Raw genomic sequence first — 26,241 nt, 5'->3', positions numbered from 1 at the left:
CTCCAGAAGCCACCACAGCCCTGATCTCCCCATAAGGTGAGTATTCATTCTGACAACTTGGATTTATTTGGGGGGACCTGCAGGGAGATTGAGGGGATAACTGGGGAAAAGATGTGGATAGTATTGAGAAAATATAGGCTCAATCCCATATGGATGAGCTGATTGCCTGTTATCCTGAAAGGAAAAAAAATTGCATTCCTCTTTCCTTTTCTTCCTTTTAAACCCTAATAATACAAGCCAGAATGGACTCTTATTTCACAAAGTAAGAGATATGGCCTCCAGCCTTTCAGAATAGCCAGTGGTTTCCATCTGGCAAATGTGACATCAGCCAATATCACTCCTTTGGGAAGGAGAAGAGGGCAAACAGTGTTCAGTGAACTTGTGGGTAGAGGTGGGACTATTCTAGCTCATCCAATCTTATCTTGTCTTTCTTCATTCAGAATCCATTCCAACAAAGGATCAGTTGGCAAAGGCAAGCCTCAGCTTCTTGCTATACTGATGCTTTCAGATTGTATATCTCTTAAAAGATTTAAAACCTCTTGGGGGCAGAAATTATACATTATATTAATTTTTATTTATATATTATATATATTTATATTACATTTTATATTTTATATACACTACTCACAAAGTGCCTAGCCCAGGGTCACACAAGATTATAAATGCACACAAAGATGCAACTAATTTGTGGGCACAGACCAGTGTTTATAGTAGGTGAATGGAATCAGAAAATAAAACACATGGTTCCTAGTCAAAAAAAGTTTACTACTTTGTGGGAAAGAAAAATCAGATGTAAGAGATAAAAAGCAAAATTATCAAATATTAGATTGAGGGAGTTGAGTATGTCAGTAGGAGTGTTGGGACTGAAAAAGATAGGAATGTTTAAAATGCCTTGACATTCTTGTTTTCCATCCCTTTTACCTGTGTGTGTCTTTTCCTTCTCTGAGGTATCTTTTTGTCTTTTCTGCTTCAGAATTTCTGTAACCTCTGAAGCATTTTATTTCCTTTTCTCATCATGACATGGAAGTTCTCACTGATTACAACAGTCCTGGTCCTGGATCTGATCTTCCTCTGCATGGCTGGAGCACAGTCAGTTAGGCTATAATGGGCTGAGGTTTGAGTTGATGCACTGAGGTCCCAAGTCCTTGAGGCTAAATAGTAATTGGGCTATACTCTATTAATATACATGCTTGGATAAAGAATGGCCCCCACCCACTCTCTGTGCAAGTTCTGATGTGTTGTATAGGAAATGACGATTTTGGTGGGTGGAGGCAGAGAGAGACAGGAAGAGAAGCTGGGAGAGATTGGGCCTGGTTCCATACTCTTAGCTGCTGGTTGTGTGGCTGCTGGTCTAGCTAGCTTCTTGACTTAGCTACACACATTGCCATTGCCCATTCTCTTCCACCTCCGATCCTTCTTCACTGAGAATAAAGACTGACGATTTTCCCCTAACCTGAATTCCTGACTCCGGCTGATTTTAAAATACACGATCTTCACAGTAGGCAGAGACTCATAACTCATGGGAATAATGCAGCTCATCATGCATGCATGTGTGTTTTGTTTTGTTTTTCTAATTTTTCTGATTCAGGCAATTCACTCTCCTTGACCAAATCCCATGATTTCTCTAATGAGAATATACTCCCTCCACTGTGGTAACTTGAAATTATCTTTTTTTTTTTCAATCAAGCCTTATCAGCAACATCTATTTATCTAATCCCATGCTAGGTACGATGGAACACAGACACACACAGACACACCAACACACACACAAATTAGGGTGTACCAAAAGTTTTAGTGAATTTAAGTTATAAAAGTTTAAAACCACATTAAGATTTTTGAGACGCCTTGTATAAGATATGGTCTGTGAGTTTATGACACTTCTGGACTACTTAGGAGTTAATGTATAGGGAGAGAAGACTAATATACATGAAATTGGAGTGAATGGCATAAAATAATAAATAATTAAACACCCAAATGGTAAACAGACTATACAACTGGCTTAAGAATTGAGAAGCATAGTAGAATATGTGGTAGACTTCAGGGTAAGAGGCTGATTTAAATTTCACATTAGATACTTAGCAATTGTAAGTATCCTTCAGCAGGTCTTTTAATCTCTTTTAACTTCTGGAAAGGCTCAGATGGGGATAATGATATTTATATTACTTATTTTACAGAGTCAATATGAAGAAAATACGTTGTAGACTTTAAAGGGCTATACAGGATGTTTAATTTTAAAATGCCACTAAGACTTCTAGGATGCTTGATATAAGTGAAGTTTATCATTATTATTGTTATTATTATTGCCTTTGTAGGCTAGGGTGGATCAATATTTTCATAAATATTTGATGTCTTCCTCATCAGAATATAACTCATTATACTTGCAATTAATTTGAGATTATTTCATTCTTCATATTTAAATCCCCAGTGCCTGATAACATAATAAATATTTAATAAATATTAGTTGGTTGAAGTAGGATTTATTTTAGGAAGGATTTGGATAGACAGAGAAAGGGGAGGTTTTTCAGAATGGGGCCTTAATAGCTATTACATGTCTCAATAGCACAGGAAGAAAAAGGGGAAAATAAGATATATAGTATTTCCTTGAAAATATAAAAGTTATAATATCCTAATGAACCAAACAGTGACTCCCAAGTAATAATTAATAAAACTCATTTGACAAAAGCTAAAACACCTTTGCTACCTCTAAATCTCTCTGAAACTTATCAGGGACCACTTTGATTTGAGTTATTTTGAAGTATCTGTAGGTGCCATTGAAGAGAAGGATATCATAGGACTGATGTGTCTAAATTCAACCAATATTTCTGCTTTGAGTGAGACTAATTCTAGTTATGCAGAATGCTTACATGGTACTATATATAGTGTGGGGGAGTGGGGGTATAGTACTGGAACTTCCTTACCATTCACATCTCCTCTGAACAAACTTAAAGAGCAGAAGGCAGTTCTAGTAAGGAACACACAGGTTCATGGCAATTAGCACTTTCAGGTTCCTCTCCAAATCCTCGACCATGAAGGTATAGCTAAAGAAGTTTGATTTTTGGAAATTCCTTGGTGCTCATGGAATAAATACATCACTTGATGAAACTAGTGGTAGAGTTGAGGGGTTTTCAATGCATAAGTAGGATATAGCTAAGGAGGGTACTATACAATCCACTTCTATAACTACCTATGCTCTTATAAGAAGGCTTGGGGTGGGAGGAAGGGGATATTCTTTCCAAGATAGCAGACTTAAGAAACCACTTGGAAAAAAAAAAGTTGTGCCATTGACTAATGGCAGATTAAGATATGTGAGTTCCATCAAACCACTGAATAAGAGAAATAGAGAAGAACCAGACATTTGATATTAAATGATTTTGTAATCAAAATGCCAAGGAGTTTATGGTTGCCAAAACTGTCTATGGGATGGCCAGTAGTTCTCAATGTTGGTGAGAACACAAAGCAGATCCTTCATTGAGAGAAAGATAAGAAAAAGGATCCTTTTTATCTGACCAATGGAATTCTATGAATTTGAAAGCATAATCCTTTAATGACCAGAGTCTGCTGTTCCCACTACATTCAAACTTCCCTGTCTTCCTGAATTTCATTACCTAACCCGGGATGTAGTTTTATAACAATCAGAATTGTTCTCTAGGTGCTGATGAATCTACTTCTGCTAAGCCTTTCCATACAGGATTGGACAATGACTAAAAGAGCATTGATTCTTTCTATTATTGGCCCTTCACTTAAAGATACCTAAAATTGATGAATTAAGAAAAATTGAAGCCACCAGGATCTTGAGACTATGAAAGAGAGAGAACCAATTTCTGGAGGAACTGAAACAAGGGAACATTGAAAGGAAGTGTGTGGAGGAGAGCTGCTCCTTTGAAGAAGCCCAGGAGGTTTTTGAGTCCCAAGAGAAAACAGTAGGTCCCCCTTCTTCTTTCTTTCTATAATGCTGTGTCCTCCTGTCTTTTCTCTATGACTCAATCCATATGCTCTAGTTTTCATAGGCCAACTCAATACCAAGTTTTCTATTTATTTATTCTTTCATTTGTTTGTTTATTTATTTTGAAGATCATCCATGGCTCTCATGTAATTACGAGGTTGCTCTGTTCCCTTTTCCTCCCATTCTTGCCCTATTTCCTGTCACACCTAGAGCAAACATTTCCATCATCAGTAGATATGTGTTCAAGGAGTAGAAATTTGTTTTAATAATAGCTGAAGTAGCTATAAGACTGAAGCAAAATTCAGCCATACATGTGCATTCCAAAGCCATGTATAGATTTCTTTTTTAGAGGCTTGGGTTCCAGTGCTAGCTTGTCTACTAATTGTATGGCTGGGACAAGTCTTTACTTTAGAGGGCCTCAATTTACACATTTCTGAAATAATGGAATTGGATTAGATAACCTTTAAAATAGCTTTCATCCTTTATGTGATTTTTAAGTGTGTGATTCTCTGCTGTGTTATGTTAGCTGCACCCCAGCCCTGCTCCAGTGGCACAAAGATTTAAAAGTTCAGGCACACTGAATTGATCAAGAATAGATACTTTTTTTTCAACAATGACATGATTCAGGCCAGTTCCGAATGGTCTTGTGATGAAGAGAGCCATTTGCATCCAGAAAGAGAACTTGGGAACTGAGTGTGGTTCACAACATAGAATTTTTATTCTTTTTGTTGTTGTTTGCTTGCATTTTGTTTTCTTTCTTATTTTTTTCCTTTTTAATCTAATTTGTTTTATGCAGCATATCTGTGGAAATATGTATAGAAGAACTGCACATGTTTAACATATATTGGATTACTTGCCGTCTGGGGGAGGAGGTGAGGGAAAGAGGGAATAAATTTTGTAACACAAAGTTTTGCAAGGGTGAATGATGAAAATTACCTATACATATATTTTGAAAATAAAAAGCTTTGTTAAAAACAAAATGCAAAAAACAAAGAATAGGTACTTTTTCTTCCATATCTTCCATCCTTTTCCTCATTAGTCACCAGAGGGACCTTGGAGCAGAGAAGTTAACAAATGAGGTGAGGTTCAGCAATCCCATCTGTCTCTGGAGACAGGATCCTTTTTTTTAAAGTGAGAGTATCCTTCTAACTTGTTCTAGTGAGTTGGAGGCAAAGACATGAGGATAGATAGGCTGTTCCTGAAAAGGAAAATAGAGCTAACAACTCTTTTTGATGACTCTTTATTGTGTGTTTGTTTCTGCAGCTGGAATTCTGGTTCTACTACCAAGGTAAGAAGGGGAGGAAGTAAGGTTATCTTTCATCCTGCTGGATAGTGGACAGAGACTCGATCAGGGATCAGGGGACCTAAATTCTAATTTTGGCTCAGCTAAACATATTGTGATTTCAGGCTAGTCACTTTGGTGATTTTGTCCTCAGTTTCTCTACATGTAAAGTGAATTAGGATATTCAAGTGGGAAGGAATATTGGAGATCTTCTAATCACATATTCATAGATTGTTTTCTTTATTTTCTAAAGGAGGAAACTGAGGTTCACAGAAATTAGTTGTGGTCAACCCAGCCCAGAGTGCTTTCCAAAGCATATTACCTCAGTAAAGCAAACAATAACTGTCTTATTTACCTCATAGGGTGGATGTAGGGATCAGATAAAATAGCAAACAGGTTAGAACTTTTTTGAAAAGTTAAAAATGTCCATCTACTTTTTTAATTACTTCACTTATTCAATGAAAACTGAAATAGGATTATTAATATAATTTTAAAAATTATGTTCTTTTTTTTCAAAGCTGTTGCTGGGAAGCCTCTGAGATGAGGGATTAAATTAAATAGTCTTGAAGGGCTTTTCTGATTCTAAAATGCCAGGGCGGTAGCTTTGGTGTAGGAGGCCACAGTAACCTCATGGAAGCTAGCACCCATTGCACTCCTACCCCAGTGACTTTATGGGGCCCTGCATCATGACAGCCCAAGAGAAAGAGAGTCCTGGGGATATGAAAGACTCAACAGGCTTATGGGAAATGATGTATGAACTAATGCTGAGAAGAAATAAGCAGAATCAAGAGTAATTTACACAATGACTGCAGTGTAAATTAAAAAAAAAAAGCATTAAAAGGAAGCCAAACTCTTAAGTAACTATAAAAACCAATATTGGCCAATAACACATTACCCTCCGCTTGGCAGAGAGATGGAAGGTTTCTAGGTATAATATGTGCAGGATGTTGTATATATTATGAAATGTGGTGAATGCTTTGGTTGTTTTTTGCCAAACTATTTTTCTCTGTTAAAGAGAAGATTAAGTTCTAATGGTGTAGGAGGAGGGATTTTGTTATCTCCTAGATGATTATGATGTCAAAACCAAGAACATTAATAACATTTTAAACAAAATGTGTATGCTGGTGGGGAACCAACAGTTATGTGGGGACTCAGTTCATTGCCAGGCAAAGTAATGGATTCTATCCAGGCTCTACTAGGAAAATACAAGGTGCCTGTAAGTGGTTTGGTCTCTAACTAATAATCTTGATAAAACAGAGCTTTGTTTTGGTGTCCAGTTTTGCTAAAATTAAAATTAAAAAGGAATCATGCATATTGAATCTTGGAAAGACAGCATATGAATGCAAACCCCCATTAGGACCTTATAAGTCAAGCAAAGGAGAGAACCGAAAGACTTAGCAGGAAGATGGTGAAGAAAGCAGTGAACTTTAATCAAATTCTTCCTCTATTATTTTCTATTTCTCCTTCCTTTGGAAAGTTCTTTAATCTCTCTGGACCTCACTTTCCCCATCTGTATGGTTTGGACTAATTGATCACTGAAGTCCTTTCCAGCTTTAACCAACTCTATGCTCTTATGACTTAGGACATATCCATTATTTTTAGGAATAATCTAGGACAAGATCGTGTTCAAGGAAAGAGATCTCCATTAATCAGACTCTTGGCTACCATTAGTGATTGGGGGAAATGCAAATGAAAGTACAACAAGTCAGCAACAAGAATTGAATTTTTTTTCCCTCTCACAATTGCAGGGATGTCTTAAGAGCAGATCATGATCATATCAGTTCAATGTTATACACTCTGAAAAATGCCAAAGGTACTATTATTTTTAATTAATACCTTTTCATCCATGATTTCATATGCTTCCCATCACAAATTTGTGAGGTTTTGTAAGGCAGAAATGATAATTTTTGTAAATGAGGAAACGGAGCTTAATGACTGGATTCAAAATATTTAGCTAATAATTATCACAGCTGAGGTTTGACCTCAGGTCTTCTGACTTCAGGTCTAGTTTTCTTTAATTCATTAAGCATTTATTAAGCTCTCTCTAAAGCTACTAAGGCTCTCATCATTAGCAAATCTCATCCTTTACTTCTCTATAATAAGTAGCATTGTTGACTGCTCCTTCCTGTATAGCCTCTTTTTTTCTGGGTTTTTATGACCTGGTTCCCCTCCCATCTATCTAACCATTCTTTCCCCTTCTCCTTTGTTGGATCATCATCCACATTAAGTTCCCTAACTGTAAGTATATCATGCAAGTATCTAACCTTTGGCCTGAAGCTCCCCCTTTTCTTTCTCTCCACTCTCACTATTGGTGTCTTCATTAACTCCTTGGTTTTTAATTATTTTTATGCACATGACTTTCAGGACTGTATGTCTAGGTCTCTTTTCTGAGCAGAGTTCTGCTCCAGCATGATCAATTAGATGTTTCATTTTGAATTGGATGTTTCATTGGATGTTTCAAATTAGATGACCCATAAATGTTTCCAATTCAAAGTATCCAAAGCATCACTCATTATCTTTCTCCCCAAATCCATCCAGTTCTTGTCTATTTCTGTCCTGCTAGCATTCCAATCTCCTACTTCAAAACTTTGGCATTATCCTCAATTTCTCATCCTCCCTCCACCCACATATCCAATCAGTTGTAAAATCTTGTTGTTTCTACCTTTACCTTATCTTTCTGATGTTCTCTTCTCATTAGTACTCAGACAGCATTTTAGTTCAGGACTGTGTCAATCTTGCTTGGATTATCATAGTGACTTCCTATTTAGTCTTCAAATGAGGATTATTTCCCCCTCTTCCTCTGTAAATACAATTAGTTATTTCATATTTTAAGGCAATTCATTTCTCATTAGCTTTCTTGTTCTTATTCTCAACCCAATCTCCCCTGGTTTGTTATACTTTTCCCTAGTTTTAGAATTTTGCTTTTTATTAGTTCTTTTTTTCTTTCTAGTTTTTAACTAGTTATTTAATTCTCCCTCTCTTTTTTTCCCTTTCAGTTTAGAAGTCAAATAAACTCTTGCTTTCCCTTTCTTTTAAAACTTGTTTCATATACTAGTTTTAAATGTTCATTTCCTGTGCCTTTATAAAAATTTTCTTTCACTTTCTTCATGATTTGCCTTTCTGTCTTAACTAGATTTCTATTCTTTAGCTCATGGTCTTTATTTTTACTTAGTCCTCTTTAGTCTCTCTATTCTTCACGGAATTAAAATTTTTATAGCACCTTCCTCTACACAGTTTACATATTACTGTCTTGTATACCTTGCTCCTTGGCCTTCTCGTTCTGTGGTGTTTCACTCTTAGAAATATAAATTCCTGCAGGTGATAGAGAACATATTGCCCTATAGTTAGAGTTTTGGATTTTAGTTTTAGAGATCTTGAACTGTATTTTGAGTTTCTTTGATCCTTACAACACATTTTCCCATCCCTTCCTACATTTTCTGGTGAATGTAGAATATGGTAGTCTTGTGTAATTCAAATTTCCTTTCATTTATATTTGGAGGTCTTTCTTGTGGTCACTTGAAGGACTTGTTTTTGGTTAGAGAAACTATTAAATTTAATGTTGTGTATTAGAGATAGAAGCATGGGATTTTTTCTGGAGGAAAAATCCTGTATAAATTGCTTTCAGTGTTCAAAAGTTCTGAACAGTTTTCTTGTATTATATCTTGTGTTATAGTGTTTAGGTTTTTTGACTTGTCATGTTTTTCTAGAAGACCTGTAATCATTAAGTTTTCTCTATGAATCTTATCTTTGAGTTAAGTATTTTTTGCTTGCATGGAAATAATGTTTTCTTTTAATGTTAATGTTCTTTGGTTCTACTTTCAGATTCTTCTGTGTATTTTCATTCCCACTCAAGTCACTTTTTCTTTTGTTTCTTCAGGGAGACTTGCCACTGTGGGTTCAAAGTTTTCTATTCTGCCAATTATTTCTCCTGTGTAGGCTGTAAATTCTACTATCACATTCTTATTTCTATTTTAAACAATTCAGGAATGAATTTACAGGATGTTTTGCCCCATTAAGTGTTGATTCATTTCCCTTTGTCTTGCGATATTTATTCGTAGATATCTGAATTCTTTTTTTTTTTTTTTTTTTTTTTTTTTATGAGGCAATTGGGGTTAACTGACTTGCCCAGGGTCACACAGCTAGGCAGTATTAAGTGTTTGAGGCCATATTTGAACTCAGGACTTCAGGGATGGCACTGTATCCACTGCACCACCTAAGCTGCCTCTGATGTTTGAATTATTTTACCTGATCAGGAGACCATATTTCCTTCTGTTATTAATATCTTTTCTGTTCGTTTTTTGGCTTATGCTGTATGTCTTTAATTGCATTTTATCCTGAGATCTTGGTATTTTCAGTCTTTTTTCTTTTCTTACAATCCTCTATCACACTTTCTGACTCCTTCCTCTGAGTGTGATTTTCCTGGGAACTGGATTTTAAAGACATCTTAACCTCCTCTTTACTGGATAATTGAATTCACCAGTCTTTATCTCTGTTTCAAGTAACTTCACGGGGTGAGAGGAGAAGAATTGGTTGAAAGTGGAACTCTTTTGTAGCAAGCTCAGTATAGTGCCATAGAGTCACACATACCTGTCTTGCCCCAGTTCCCTTTGTCCCTTAGTTTTCTAGATGAACTACAGAGGGTTGTTACACTGATGTTTTGACTTAACCATGCTTCTGCCTTCTGGTTTTCCCTAGGATTGTGAGGAAAAGTAGGAAATGTAAAATTGAATTCTGTTGCATGTCCATAGGTCAGTTTTTGCAGTCCTTTTGTAAGAAGTAGTAGGCAATGGTGCAAAAAGTATCTAGTGAGCACATTAGAATTAGCAATTAGCTTTATCTACTGTTAGTTCATTGAATTATTTGGATTCTTGGAGTCTTAGACCCTGGAGATTGATTTATCATCTGAGTCAAATTCCTATTTTATAGAGGTTTAAAAGCTCATGAGGACCAGAGAAAATGTCTAGTATGCCAGACATTGGTCTGGCATATATTGTTGGTCATGTAATGTGACAGTCCCACTAATTTGTCTCTGCCTCACATTTCTCCTCATTCATGTTCATCTTCCATCAAGCTGCCTATGCAAGCTTTAAGTACAGGTCTGACTGTGTTATTACCCCACTCAAGAAATTCTAGTAACTCCTTATTGTCTCTAGGATAACAATAAACTCCTTTCTTTGGTTTTTTTAAAAAAAGGTTAAAACTGAGTTTCAGCTACTCTTCTAGCATCATTAAATACTATTTACTCCACTTTGTGCACTCTACAATCCAGCCAAGTTGGAATTATTACTGTTCCTCACAAAGTGCACTACCTCTCTATACAAAATGCCAAAATCCATTCCTTTCTATCTCTCCCATGGAGAACTCAAATATACTTTCTATATGAAGACTTTTCTAATCCCCCAAGTTACTAGTACCTAAACTAGCTTGTATTATGTTATATTTATTCTGAATATACTTAAATATTTAGATATTGAGACCCCTGTAGGATGTTTCTGTATGAGATTATATGCTTCTTGAGGGTAGGGATCATCTTGTTTTTGTAGTCTCAGTGTTTACTTTGTGGTTGCCACATAGCAGATGCTTAACAAATGCTTGTTTATTAATCGACAGACACAGTATTGGGCCTTGGAGATACAGAGACAAAAATGAAACAGTTTCTGCCCTGAGGGAATTTGTATTCCTTGAGAGGGGTAGAGCAGGAAAACTAGACATATATAGGAAATTAAATACAAAATACATACAAATTACTTCTTAGAGAAGAATTCGAAACTGATGGGGATATAGAGTAGTATCAAAATAGCCTTATTGTAGTGAAAAGCATTTGTGTTGAGTTTTGAAAGGAGCCAAGCTTATCCATCACTTTAATTGTCCTGGGTCATAAGCATTCAGAATAATGACTTGAGCCCTTGCATCCAAGCACAATTTCAGAAGAATTTCAAGAAAGATAAAATAAACAATAGGAAAGAATTCTATTTACTGAGTCTTATGTTTACTTGAATCTTGACTGGTGTTAGGGGTCAGTCTCTAGCTATGGTCTCTGACTCCAGGGAATCTGTACATCATCAGTTTTCTTTTTCTTTTTCTCTCAGATAAAAGTCCCTACAAATCAAATACCTGTAGAAATGGGGGTGTATGTCAAGTGAAGCATTATCAAATGGTTTGCATTTGCCCACCCCGTTTTGTGGGGAAACACTGTGAAATTGGTGAGTATAGGAATTTCATTCTTCACCCTTGGGCTCTAAGCCAAAGTCTCCTTTTCTTCAGAGAAGGCCTTTCTCAATTAGCTTGTGATCAATTGATAATCAGGTTCATGCCTCCTACCCACCAAATTCCTGCATAACAGATCCAAAAATAATCAAGAGAGATAGAACTGTGGTGAAGCTACAGATAGAACTGTAGAATAAAACCTACAAAGTTCTCCTTCATCATCTCTGCCTCTTGGCTTCCTTGGGTCTTTGGGTTCCTGCTAAAATTCCACTTTTCACAGGAAGGTTTTCTCAAAATCTATTAATTCTAGTGCCTTTTCTCTGCTGATTATTTCCAGTTAAATCCATATATAACTCATTTGGGTATAGTTATTTGCATACTGTCTCCCCCATTAGCCTGCCAGCTTTTTGAGATCAGGGACTGTCTTTTGCCTTTTTTAAAATTCCAAGTGCTTAATATGGTGCCTGGCACATAGTAGGAGCTTAATAAATGTTTATTGAATGACTAACTGTGTTAAAGAAGACAGATTGATTCCTGATCTGAAGGGCCTAATGCGTTTGTTTCAAGTGGGAGGGAATAAGCATTTATTCAGCATCAACTATGTGCCAAGAACTGTACTAAGGACTTTACAAATATTATCTAATTTTAATTATTCTAATTTTATTTATATTTATTTTATTACCTAATTTTATTTATGTGGTATTGCTAATGGGAACATCAACTTATGGCTATTTACTGTTAGATTAAAAAATGTGTCTACATATCTGTATCTATTTATAGATATGTAGCTATATAAAATGTTAATAATTATTAATAACAAAGATGCATCAGCTATTCCCATTAGAATGCCTTGTCCTGTCATTAGATTGAGTTTCTTGAGATCAAGGGTCACAACTTATGAACTCCATAGTTTAAATGTTACAGTTCCAATGGTGTTTTCCTCCTTGGAGGCTCAAAGTAATATCTATGTCGTTGTTGCTGATGATAAAGAGTAAAAGAGATGTTGAAGTCAAAGCAAGATTTATCCTGCATACATAGGATAAGCCTAAATTTCTTCTTGATACAAAGATCTCCTTCCCCTATTAGAGTGTGAATTTTTGAGGGCAGAGACTGTTTTCACCTTTCTATATATACCCAGTGCTTGGTACAAAGTCTGGCACATTATAAATACTTGATGTTTCTTGATTGATTGACATCATTGTCCATTCTTTGAGATTTGTTGCTCTGAGATGGAAAAATTAAAGCAACGAGGACTGGAGCATGTGGTGGGAGAGGGGTTAGCAAACACATGTTGTGGCCAATTTAATCTAATCCAATTAAAATTTATGATAAATTTTGATATGATATGATATGATTTCATATGATAATATATATTTGATATGATAATATAAAATTAAAATACTGTGCTGGAAAATAAAAGTAGGCCCTATCCTCAGGAAGCTTACTTTGGGGATAAGGAGGGAATGGAAGGAAACCATATGCAAATAGATAAGTATATAGGTGCTAGTTTAAAAAAAGTTTCATTAAACTCTTTTAAAAAACCTATCACTGTCATTGATTCCCTCCCAACTTTTACTCTTCAATAGACCTCTTTCTTCAAACAAATAAGTATAATCAAGTAAAATAAATCTACACATTGGCCATGTCTAACATGTGTGCTTTGTTCTGCACCCAAAGTCTACTATGTCTAGAGTCACAGATTTCTTTTACTGTGAGTCCCCTCAAGATGTGATTGGTTACTACACTGATAGTGCTATTTTTCTTTATATTGTGGAAATCAAACAATTTTTCTATTAGTTTTGGGTACTTTGCTCTGCATGATTTCATAGATCTTTATGTTTGTCATTGTTTACAAAGTAACAGTATTAGGTATCTTCATATAATATGATTTATTCAGCCACTCCCCCATTGATGGGAACTCACTTTTCTTTTAGTTCTTTACTATTATGAAAAGTGTGGCAATCAATATTTTTGTATATATGGGACTCTCCCTCTGAATTTGACTTGCTTAGGGAATATATCAATTCATGGTATCCCTGGGTTTAGTGACTTTCTTACCATAATTCCACATTGTTTCAAAAGTTGATCCAATCCACAGATTTACCATCTGTGCTTTAGTGTTCCTGTTTTCTCTAAACCTCTCCATAATTTACCAATTTTTACATTTTCTTATATTTGCCAGTTAGATGGGTATAAGGTGAAACCTTAGTATAATATATGGACATTTTTGAAGGGAGAAACTGTTAACTAAGGGAATCTGGAAGGCTTGCTGTAAAAGATAGCATATGAAATGAACCTTGAGGGAAGCTACCACAGTAGATCAAAGCGGGAAAATCCAGCATTTCCAAGTGGCAAGATCCTCTCATGCTTGAGTTATTCTTATTCTTAAAAATAATGATCTTTGAAATTGTATACTTTATAATAATAATTAGAATTTATAAAATGCTGTAAGTTTACAAAATGCATTAAAATATTCCATTTGATTCTTACAACAACCCTGGGAGTTAGGTGCTATTATTATTTCCATTGCACAGATGAGAGAATGCAGAGGTTAATCAACTTGCCTAGTGTCACAAAACTAGTAAGTATCTGAGGCTGGATTTGAATTCAGGTCTTCCTGACTCTAGGTTTTGTGCTCTATTCATTGTGCTCCCTCGATGCTTTTATGTTTTTAAAATAATTTCCATCTAAGTGCCTTCATATTGCTGGACTTAGAATCGAGAAACTGGGTTCGAATCTCACCTTTTTCCATAATGTTTTTGATTCTCAGAGTACCTTTGTGAAACAGATTTGTATGACCTGGTCAAGGTTTTAAAAATATTGCACTCTATAAACTATTTCTGTCCATCTGAAGACATTCCAAATGGACAAATTGATTAGAATTGATGTTATTATATTTATTTTACAAATATGGAGAGGGAAATTAAGTGATTTGCTTCCAGATGACACAGTGAGCTAGAAGCAAAATTAGGACTAGAATTTAGGTGTCTTGGCTATTGAGAAAATGTTCCTTCCACCTCTTCTTCTCTTTCTCCACTCCAGGCAAGATCATTGCCACTTCAGAAACTCAGGAGCTAGGAATTATAGATGTTGAGTTGGAAAAGATATTAGGGGTCACCTAGCACAATCCCATCATTTTAAAGATGAGGGAACTGAGGCTGAGAAAGGTTAAATAATGTACCTAAGGTCATCTAGGTAGTAAGTGGTAGGAATGAACTGGGGTCTTCACACTACAAACCTTCCCAATTACACCAAATTGTTGACATAGGGTGAGGTTTTATATCAAATAATCAACTTCAGGTGGGGAGGGTTATGAACTTGGGTCACTGTCCTAGGCCATGCCAAAGGCTAACTAAGAGGTCCTACTCATGCTGGGACATTCACAAAGGACAACATGTGTTTTCCTTTCCAAAGCATCGCCAATGCTGGTACCAAAGTGGCAGCTGCTGGCAATACTGCCAGGGACAGGAGTCTGGCCACGCAAAATGCTCCTGTGCTGAGGGCTATATCATAGTAGAGGATGGGAAGAAGTGTGAGGAGGAAGCTGAATGAGTTCCACAAAGGGCTGGGAGCTTCATAGCATGGGAGACTTGCCCAGAATATCCACCTAGCATTCCCTCCCCAGCCCAATTAGTGTGATCTACATATTGTGTTTGTGTTTCGGAAAAATTGGGTTGTTGGGAAATGGGATGGTGGAAGAAACTCTAGTCACAGGAAAAAGTAATGAAAATGAATCTAAGGAAACAACTGTCCAAGTGAGAGGGTCACTGGGCTCCAGTTTAAAAGAGGTGGCAAGAACTATCAGGCCTTTTTCAGGGCTACTCATCCACCTTGGGTGTCCACCTCATTCAGCCAGCTCTCACTGGTGGCTCTAGGGAGTAAAATGAAGTCAGCAGATGAACTAAACCATGTTGGGAACAGCTGACAAGCCTCAAACCCATTGGTGAATTAGGGGGTTATCTAGGAAAAACCTTCCCCTAAAGAAATGGGTGAGTAGGAACAATTTGTTTCAACATCCACAAAAGCAGCTGAAACAGGCACCATGAAGCTCTTAGAGCTTGGTCAGACACCACAGACACCAAAGACACCAAGGTCATCCACAGCGGTCCTGGCTTTTGCCCTGTCACTGGACTTCAATCTGACTCTTGAAGAGAGAGGGAGGCTAATGACTTTCTTTGTGCAACTCTACCTTACTTAAATCCAATCCATGCACTAGTCGAGAGATCACCCCACAATGTTCATTAGTCCTCTTCAAAAATAAAGGATGAACTACAACAAAATCCAAAACAGACAAAACCCCCCAGATGCAATTCATAAAGTTTTAGTCTTTATTTGTGAAGAGGAGATGTTTCTCTTCTGGTAGTGATATCAGGAAGTTACATAGAAAAGCAATTTATTTATATGATGGAAAAACATCTTTATGTATATGATACTTAAAACACTTCCCTTCCCTCCTATTTTGTCGTAACACAGGGCTGAAAACACAATACTGAAAACACAGAGGGCACTCAATAAATGTTGAGGCAGTGTAGGATATTGGGAAGGAAACTCAGAATCAGGTATGAGTTCAAATTTCAATTCTATAACACGGGGCAAATTACAGCCTCTCTGAGGTTCACTTTATCGGCAAAATGAGGGAAAAATATTCTACGTCACAGGGTTCTTATGAGGAAAGTGCATTTATAAACCTTAAAGCAATATATAAACATGAATAATAATTAGAAGATGCATCATCCATGCACTTAGTTATGTGAAATATCAATCTAATTCAATTTATGGAGAAACTGAGGAGAGATGTTAAAGATACACACACAAAGCATGCATTAGATTAGAATATCAGAAAACCTTAGTTCCAATCCCTGCTCTGTTATTTACTACTTGTATGGCCTTAGGGGAATTATTTAATGCCTCTAGACCTTAGTTTTCTCCTTTTTAATGAGGGGTTTGGACTAGATGCTCTGTAAGATATCTTCCAGCTTAAAATCTTATCTTAAAAATCTAAACTCCATCAGCTAGCTAGTGACACAGTCTGGATTAGGCCCCAGGTATCCCAACAAATCCCAACATTTGGCTTTGAGTGCTTTACCCCTCAGATTTCCTATACTGATAATAATAATAATTAATAACAATAATGAGGCTGAGGATGATAATAATGGAAGCTAGTGTTTATAGTTTTAAGGATCACAAAGACTTTGAAAATGTTATTTGTTTTATTCTTACAACAACTCTTTGAGGTAATACTATTGTTATCCCTATAGTACAGTAAGGAAACTGAAGTAGACTGAGTTTAAGTGATTTTTCCATGGTCATACAGTAAATGTCTAGAGGTAGAATTGATCTGATGTTTTTCTGATTTCAGATCTAGTCCTCTATTCACTGTCCCCTCTAGCTGCCTAATTAAATTAAATCAGTTGTCCTAAAAAGGAAAGAAAAAAATTTACTCCTTTCATTGTTATATTGTGTTCTAGAAATTTAGAACCAGATTGCCCAAACCACAGGACTATGTGCATGTGGGTTTTTGATTACATGCTATTTAGCAGTTATGAAGAATCCCCAAATAGCCACTAAAAGTCATTTCCCAATGATTTGGAATGTGGATTCCTCAATAATTTGGAATGTTGATATACTCGTGCCAGAGATTGGATCTTGACACAAAAACCATCTCTTCTTTTAGCTTTATTTCCTTGTGGGCTCATCAAAGTGCCCAATACAAGGGATCTTCATGAAGAAATTTTCCAGGGCAACATGACACATGAGAATGTGTGTTGGAATGTAACTGGAAAAGGAATTTTTTGGAGCAACAAGACAGGTGAGAACAAGGAGAAAAAGGCTTTCCATAATGTTAAAGTTGGGGAAATGTAATCAATTACAGAATGGAAGATAATAGATATGATTCATTCCTTTCATTCATGGAATATTTGTTGTATATCTGCTATGTGCCTAGTCCTATGTATGACAAGAGAAGATACCATAATCTTATGGAGCTTAGAATCTAGTTGGGTTGATGACTCCCATAAGAAAAGTTATTATAATAATGATTATAATAATGATGATTGTCAAATACTGAATTCCACAATGTAAAATTCTTAATTTTATTATACAAGATGTTCCAAAAGTTTTAGTCCAGCTGTAAGCTTTAATAATCCCACCCACCCACCCACTCCCGGCAAGTGGGGTTAAGTGACTTGCCCAGGGTCACACAGCTAGGCAGTGTTAAGTGTCTGAGATCAGACTTGAACTCAGGTCCTCCTGACTTCAGGGCTGGTGCTCTATCCACTACACCAATTAGCTGTCCCTTTAATAATTTTTAATAACTTAAAACTGCACTAAGACTTTTGGAATACCTTACATCATTTATGTCTCTCATTTAGTGTTTCATATATATAAATATATATTATACATGTTATATACAACATATTGTAAAATCTATAACATGAAGAAATATATAAACATATGTATATACTGTCTTATCTCATGGGATCATACATGTAGAACTAGAGGAGATAAAATGTATAGTAGAAACTCAACAGATGTTTATTATTGCTTGTCAAATGAGTTATTCTTGGCATGTGTTTGGAGTGCTGGATTTGGAGCCAGGAAACCTTGGGTTCAAATTCCACCTTTGACACTTACATATATATATATGTCTATGTGACCAGGGGCAAATGATTTAACTTCTCTGAACCTTAGAATTTTTATCTGTAAATGAATGGTCTAGGACTAAATGGCTTCTAAGCTCCCTTATAATTCTAAATCTATGATCCATCCTTTGTCCTAATATAAGGTGATATAAAAGTTCAAAAAAGTGGGGGAGCAGTTGAATGGCACAGGAAGTGAGAGCAAGAGAGAGACAGAGACACAGAGACACACAGAAAGAGAGAGAGACAGAGAAACAGAGACATAGAGAGAGGGGGGAGCAGAGAGACGGAGACAGAGAGAGACACAGAAAGGGGGGAGCAGAGAGACAGACAGAGACAGAGAAACAGAGAGAGACAGAGACAGAGATAGACAGACACAGAGAGCATGCATTTAGTGTGGCTCAGATAAAGCTTCTTGAAGGCAGCAGTAAATGGAGCTGGATCCTGGAAGAGAAGGATTTGACCATGATGAGACAGGAGGTCAAATAGGGATGGGTAAAACAGGGAATACAGTGTAGGATTCATGAGTAGATTAGCCTGGCAAGAACAGAAGGTACCTACTGAGAAATGATAGAAAACCGGGTTTGAAATGCAGGCAAATTCTAAACTGCAACAGGCCCCGATTCATGTCCCTCCCTTTGTAGAGGACAGAACCAAAATCATTGGAGGATTTTCCTATCACTGGGGAAAATGCCCATGGCAGGTAATGTTTCTCTTTGTAGGTTTGGTCTCTCTTTCCATCTTCCATCTTCCTCCAGTGGAGAAGTTTGGAAAAATAGAGGAAATTGACAAAACTCTGTTCTAAAAGTCTATGGGATTTTAATCTGCTTCTTCTATAATTTGTCCATTTCCTGGGTCTTAGTTGTGAGAAGTCAGTACTTGAGCAAGAGAATGATTTGCCTATATTCTTCCCATCACGCAGGAGAATTTCCTCTCTTTACAAAAAAGTTTCTGTTGAAATATTTTTAAAAATATGGTTTAAAACAATACTTACTTTTTAGTGATGGCCCCTGTCTCTAACAGAACTCTCTTTTGTAACAAGTATTATCAGGCCAAAAAAAAAAAAATCAACACATTGGTCATGTATGAAATGTAAGCCTCATTGTGCAACTGTTGTGTACTAGCTCTTTGCCAAGAGGTAAGAGGTATGTTTTCTCACCAGTTCCAGGGGATTTACCTAAAAATTTGCCAGTAGCTCAGATGGGACAGAGAACCAATGGAGATTAAGACAGGAGGCATATTGGCTGGTTTACTGTTTGATTAAAGTTATTGTACATTAGGAAATCTGGGATTACTGGGTGCTGTGCTTCTGTGCATGGATTTTTCTGTTTTTGTTCAGCCTTGATGCTGCTCACAGGACATGCTACACAGTGAATTATTGTTATTAAAAAATGAAGAAACAAGGAGACCCAGCAATAACAGAAATGGTACCCTATAACAGAAACAGGGTACCCTATAAAGATGAGTTAGTGAGAAAATGATTTCAGGCTTCTTCATTTCCCTCCTTAAGGTCCTGATTTGGAATGAACAAAATCATGACTTCTGTGGTGGAAGATTAATCAGGAATCGCTGGGTGGTCACTGCTGCCCCCTGCCTGGAGATCATGAAGCCACATTATGTGATTCTAGGTGAGTCGGTCTCTTTGTCAAAGGTACCCTGAAGCTCAGGTCTCTGAGCTGAATCCCACCTTTTAGCTTTTATTCAAGGTAAGTCAAAAGTTGTCAACTATCAGTAATATACTATATGCAAATAATTTTGCTAAGGAAAGCCCCAGTGAACTTATAGAAAAGGAAAATTCCTAATAAAACGAAGAGAGAATAATACAGACTACAGCAATATCAATATCTAATGTTTATACCACTATAGGTGAGTATGCGAAGAGAGCCAAGTGAAGAGAAGATTGATGTGAAGGAAATTCATACATACCCTTACTACGTCTTGGAGAACTATGACAATGAGATAGCCCTTCTCTACTTGAGCCAAGATGTGGTTTTCAATAAATACATTCTTCCTATTTGTCTTCCCAACCACAATCTGGGGACACTTCTAACTAAAGAAGGAAAGGTAGGGATGGTGAGTGGGTGGGGATCCACATACTACCTAGGTCCTCCCTCCCTTCCTTTCGCATGTGGATTTGCAAATGATTAATGTGGAAACTTGCTGAAAATCAACAAACAAGATAATCACCGATAATATGTTCTGTGCTGGTTACAACGTGGAGGTGAAGGACTCTTGTAAGTGAGATAGTGGTGGGTCCCTGGCTGTGTTCTACCGGGACACCCATGGTACTCGCTGGGGGTTGTCAGCTGGGGAGAAGGCTGGGCTGAAGAAGGCAAGTATGGCGTGTACACTCGAGTTTCCAATTATGTCTCATGGATCAAAGAGACCGCTGAAGTTGCAATCGATGCCAGTAATGTAACTCCAGCTACAAACTGAAATGATCTGACCATGATCAATTCACAATGGGAAGATGGGATTTCAAATCTGAGGACAGTATGGAAAGCTGAGAACACCTAATACCAAGTGAAACTTTGTGCTCCCCAGTGTTGTTTTTTGTTAAATAAAAATACCCCCCCCAAAATAAAAGAAATTAAAAAACAAACAAATCCACAAATATATTTATTATAATTTGATAATAGTTTTATTTAAAAGTGACATTACAGTGGAAATATGTATAGAAGAATTGTACATATTTAACATATATTGGATTACTTGCCATCTAGGGGAGGGGATGGGGGGGGTAGAAAGGGAAAAAAAATTGGAACAAAAAAATTTGCAACAATGAATGTTGAAAACTATTTTTATGCATGTGTTTTGAAAATAAAAAAGCTTTAATAATTTTTAAAAGTGCTACTATATACTATTATCTGCAAACAACTTAATTCCCAATCCATAATCAACTGACATAAAAAAAAATCTGGAGGGAATTAGGTCACACCTTCATAAACTGTCTTCTCTATTCTGCTTAAAGGAAGCAAGCTAAGTAAGTAAGCAACTGAGTAAGTGCCTCTAAATTCCCTTTGGGAGCAGTGGATCTGCCAGGAATTATGTCGAATTGAACTGAATTACACTTAAATATCTACAGGATTTTCATGGTTTCTATATCTTAAATCTGAGTAAATAATAAATCTTTACTAAAATATCAGTGTGATGTGTATGTATGTATATATACACATATATTCATACATACACATGCATATGCATACATACATGCACACAAAATATAGGTGTATAAATACTCATGGGCACAGTGCATATAAAAATATGCATACCACTATATACTGATGCACAATAGAAAACATACATATATGTATGCACATATACATGTGTAATATATACACCCAAAATGTACACATACAGGGTCAGGTAGGTGAAGTAATAGATAAAACACTGGTTCTGGTGTCAGAAGGACTTGGTCCAAATTTGACCTCAGATACTCTGGCTGTGTTACCCTGGGCACACTTAACCCCAGTTGCCTCCCTTGCCCCAAATATATACATATACTAATGTGGATGTATTTTCTGTGTGTGTGTTATCCATAATTTGAAATTTGAAGTTTGACAAAGAATCTTCTTTTCCTGTGCTATTTCGTATTCAGAAATTTTGTTGTTGTTTGTTAAATTCATAATAAAATAAATTAAAATGAGAAAAATGTCAGAGTTAATCAACTCTTCTTTGGAGGGTTAGGGCCGCTACTTACATCCAAATGAGTTCTCCCAACTATGTCTCTGAGACGTGATGAACAGTCCAAACCTGAAAAAAGAAGTTATACATAGTCATTTATATAAAAAAGAAATAGGAGAAGTGACTGTCTATGTGGGGACAGAAATATAGGTCAAGAGCAACATATGAGAGTCAAAGTTCAAATCACAGACAGGCAAGTTCTTCTATATTCACTTACATCCTTTAAATCCTAACTATTCCTGGAAAGCTCAATACCAGACATTCTTTGGATTCTTACTCTATTTGTCAGAAACTAGGCTAAATGAGATATGAAAAAAAAAAAAAAAAAAACCAGTTCCTGCTCTCAAAGAGCTTACAATCTAATGGGAGACAACATTCAAACAACTATGTACAAAAATCATACATATAGGATAAAATAGAGATAATCAAGAGGGAAGGCACTAACTTATTAAGGAGGATCAGAAAAAGCTTCTCATATGAATTGGAATTTTAGCACAATTTTGGTTAGACCTGAGAGGCAGAGATGAGGGAAGAAAAAAGCATTTTAGGCATGGGGGCTGAGCAGTGAAAACAAACTTTTTATATTGATTCTGTATATACTTATATTGATCCTTACTGCCACCCCCTTAGAACAAAGCTTCTTTTTACTAGGGATTGTTTCATTTATTGTATTTGTACCCTCAGAAACTAATATGGTGCTTGGCAGATAGTAGGTGCTTAAAAAATGCTTGTTGCTTTATGTAGTTGTATACTGTTTTTTCTTTTTTTAAGTTGCCAGGAATTAGAAAAGGCCAGGGAAAAACCAACATATATTCTATTTATAAAAAGTTCATTGAACTAAACATTAATGGACTTTTTGGAGACAAGTTTGGTAGTACACAATAAAAGCTACAAAGGTAATTAATTATACTCTTTCATTCAAAGAACTGAACCAGCTACACCCAGCGAAAGAACTCTGGGAGATGACTAAGAACCATTACATTAAATTCCCAATCCCTCTATTTTTGTCCGCCTGCATTTTTTTTATTTCCTTCACAGGCTAATTGTACAATATTTCGGAGTCCGATTCTTTTTGTACAGCAAAATAATGGTTTGGACATGTATACTTATTTTGTATTTAACTTGTCCTCTAATATATTTAACATGTATTGGTCATCCTGCCATCCAGGGGAGGGGGTGGGGGGAAGGAGGGGAAAAATTGGAACAAAATTTGCCAATTAACATTGGCAATTGTCAATGCTGTAAAATTACTCATGCATATAACTTGTAAATAAAAAGCTATTAAAATTTTTTTAAAAAAGACTATGCCTCAGAGAACGTTATCAAAAAATTTAAAAACAGGTATTTGTTCAAATATATTTAGTCACCTTATTTGTAATTGCAAAAACCTATAAATCACAATGTCCAATAAATAAGCGCTAGCTCGGTAAATTGAGGTATACTAAAGTAACAACACTATATAGTGCAATTTCAAAAAGATTTTTATGAAATAATATGAAGCAAGAAAGCAAAACAAGAAAAAAGTATACAGTCTAACTATTTTTAAAATGTAACAAAGGTGAAGGGGGATTGTAGTAATTGACAAGTTGTTTTGGATACTTTATGATGAAATTCATCTGTTCAAATGTAAATAATGGAAAAGCAAATTTGTGGCTGTTTCAAGTTTTTACAGAACACTCTCCCTGCTCCCCTCATGCTACCAAAAAAAAAAAAAAAAGCTTCAGGTGATTTTTGTAGCAATATTATTTCCCTACCACCATATTTTGAGATTACAACAAAATTAAATAGGATACTTTCCAGATCACCCTTGGGAGGAAAAAAAAAATGTAACTATAGAATTTCAGAATTTCTCTGTTGAAGTCGCTTAGAATTTTTTCCCTGACTTGGTCTGTCTTTATGTCCTTTTGAGCAATCTATATTCTAACCCCACTAGAATAAGGGCTATGTGGGGGGCTGAGCCAAAACATGGATATAAATACTAGTAATCTAAGAAAGAACTTTAAAATCAGAGATGTTAGTGATTAAGAAAAACTTTTGAGTATGAGTCTCGAGGACTAATCTACGACAGAATGAAAAGAGCTTCAATGTCTTCTTGTTTAGACAAGTTTTAAGAGGAGCAGAATTGTTTTTTTTAAACAGCGTAACTCCCTCGAAATAACAAGAACATTCCTTTGCTCTGTCTCCATTCATCTCTTGGGAACCAGACATTTACTATATGTAGGTGCTTCTCTATCTCCTAGGGAAGCTTCTAAAAACATCTATAGTTTTATCTGCTTGTCTTACTGGCTCAGGTTAAAAATAAAATGACTCCAGAATGACTATGAACTTTTTTGGGGTGGAATTAGGAGCTAAAATTTCACCCAATCTAAACCATACCCCTTCTATTTACACTCACAAATAAAGCCAGTCCTGACACACACATATTCAACAACCATCTACAACACCATCCACAATTCACTGTATGGTAAACATACGTTCTGTTTCTTCAGACCCATTACAATAAGCAAACAAATACAAATCCTTCTTCTTGCCTGACCCTCCATCATATAAATTCACTCAGCTAGCTCCTGGGAACTTGAAAACCCAATTCTCTTGTTCTGACCTATCAACATGAGTCACTAAAGCTGTAGTTTCTAGAATAGTAATACTCCTTAAAAATGCTGTGCAAATTAGGATTTTATACATCAGATCCTATTTTAAATGCCCTACACTACGAGCTTGGTATTAAAAGGGATCCCATGGTGACTTTTTACAAAACCTATTATGTTGAAAGTGAAACAAACCAAAGGAATAATTTTTGAATGAGTGAAATATCCCTATCTCTTTTCAGCATTGACTACTTTAAGAATCTTAGTGTCAGCCAAGTCTTGCGATGGATACCTGTGTTACAAACTATGGTGTATGTTTGTATCTCAAGAAAGGACAAGGTTGGTCTAAGAGATTTCAATCTCGAGAGTCAGTTTTTTTGAACCCACATTTCTATAGTAACAATTTTTGCCTATCATCCCATCACGAAGGGTTTGTGCCAATTATCCCTCAGGACTTCCTAAACCTCATTAAAAAAATGAGGTAGAGAGCAAAACAAACAAACAAAAAAATCTCTAGTCTAACTTAGCTCTCTCATCACCCACCCTTTTGATCAGCCTCCTTGACTCGTATTCAATCAGTTGTCAAAATTGATCTTCCCAAAGTACATCTAATCTTGCTGCTTCTATCCAATAAATTCCACTGTTATCTTGGAGATCAAATATAATGTTCTTTTTGGTTTTTAAAGCTCATCACCTGGACCCTTATTACTTTTCCATGTATTTTGTGACCCAATGACTGGTTTCCTCGCTGTTCCTTGTGCATAGCACTCCCTGACCGTATGTATTTTCACTGGCTGTCTTTCATACCTAGAAATTCTTCCCTTTTCATTTCACCTCTGCCTCCTGGAGTTATACAAGTCCAACCAAGATTCCACTTACTGCAAGAGGACTTTCCTGGTGCCCTTTAATGCTAGTTGTCCTCTCTCAGAGTATCGCTATTTAGCAAAATGCCTAGTAAGCCTTAACACTTGCTACTCGCCACTGTCCTCACAGTACTAGTTTGGGGCAAGCCCTACTGTTACCTGGCTATGCACAACAAAGGTGTTCAGGAGAGCCTGATGCATTCTCAGGATAATCAGAGGATTAAGAAATGGCAACATGATAAGGATGACACTTTTTGCCATTTTGGAAGAGATGACAGAGCAGGAAGGAAGCAATGACTAATGTAAACCATGACATAGTGGGTGCCCTTCTCCTACAAACATGGAAGGTTGTCTCCTTTAAAACTTTCCTCAATCCCTCAGGAACAGAAATGCTAAGAAATACAAACCTGGCCCATATTTCCTAGATCTCTTATTCAAAGATTAGTGATAGTTGAACATGGTTAAAGTTAATCTTTATTATTTTCTGGGAGGTATCCTGAATATATCTGATACCAATAAGGAATATTTCATTGTTTATCAATTTTCTAGGGAGATTCTTATAACCATTTTTGATGGAAGTATATTCCTTCTTTCTTGAAATGGAATTTTTTTCCTTACTGATTTGAGGTTATTTTAAGGGGCATCAATTCTTGTCTTGTGTTATATACTGCACTGATGAAATTCAAAAGTCATTGGGTTTTTAGTGTCTTTTTGTCCCAGTGCTAAAATGGGCAAAAATTTGGTTTTTTTTTTTTTTTTTTTGTCTTGTTGTGAGTTAACCTTAGGGCTATAGCAGTATCCATACATTGTTTGAAAATACAACACAACAACAACCCTAAAGGAAAACATCAGGCACACTGTGTAGATCCTTTGTAGGGAATTTATGGGAGGACAAAGACAAGAATTGTTCACAAAATGAGAAGCTAGAATGGATTTCAAATTGTACTGTTATGATCCAGTGAAATATTAAAGAAGTCTTCCTTAGTTTCTTAGCACTCCTGTCTCAGCAGTATTCCCTCCCCACTTTACTGTGTCA

The 26,241-nt window shown here is 36.3% G+C and overlaps 1 pseudogene; it reads left to right on the top strand.

Annotated features, from left to right (window-relative positions):
* The first annotated feature begins 3,026 nt into the window (after positions 1-3,026).
* On the top strand, positions 3,027-20,667 carry LOC111719727 (annotated as a pseudogene).
* The last annotated feature ends 5,574 nt before the right edge of the window (positions 20,668-26,241 follow it).

Source organism: Sarcophilus harrisii, chromosome 3 (assembly GCF_902635505.1).
Source record: "Sarcophilus harrisii chromosome 3, mSarHar1.11, whole genome shotgun sequence".
NCBI classification, from domain to species: domain Eukaryota; kingdom Metazoa; phylum Chordata; class Mammalia; order Dasyuromorphia; family Dasyuridae; genus Sarcophilus; species Sarcophilus harrisii.
This window is presented reverse-complemented; position numbering and strand designations above follow the sequence as displayed.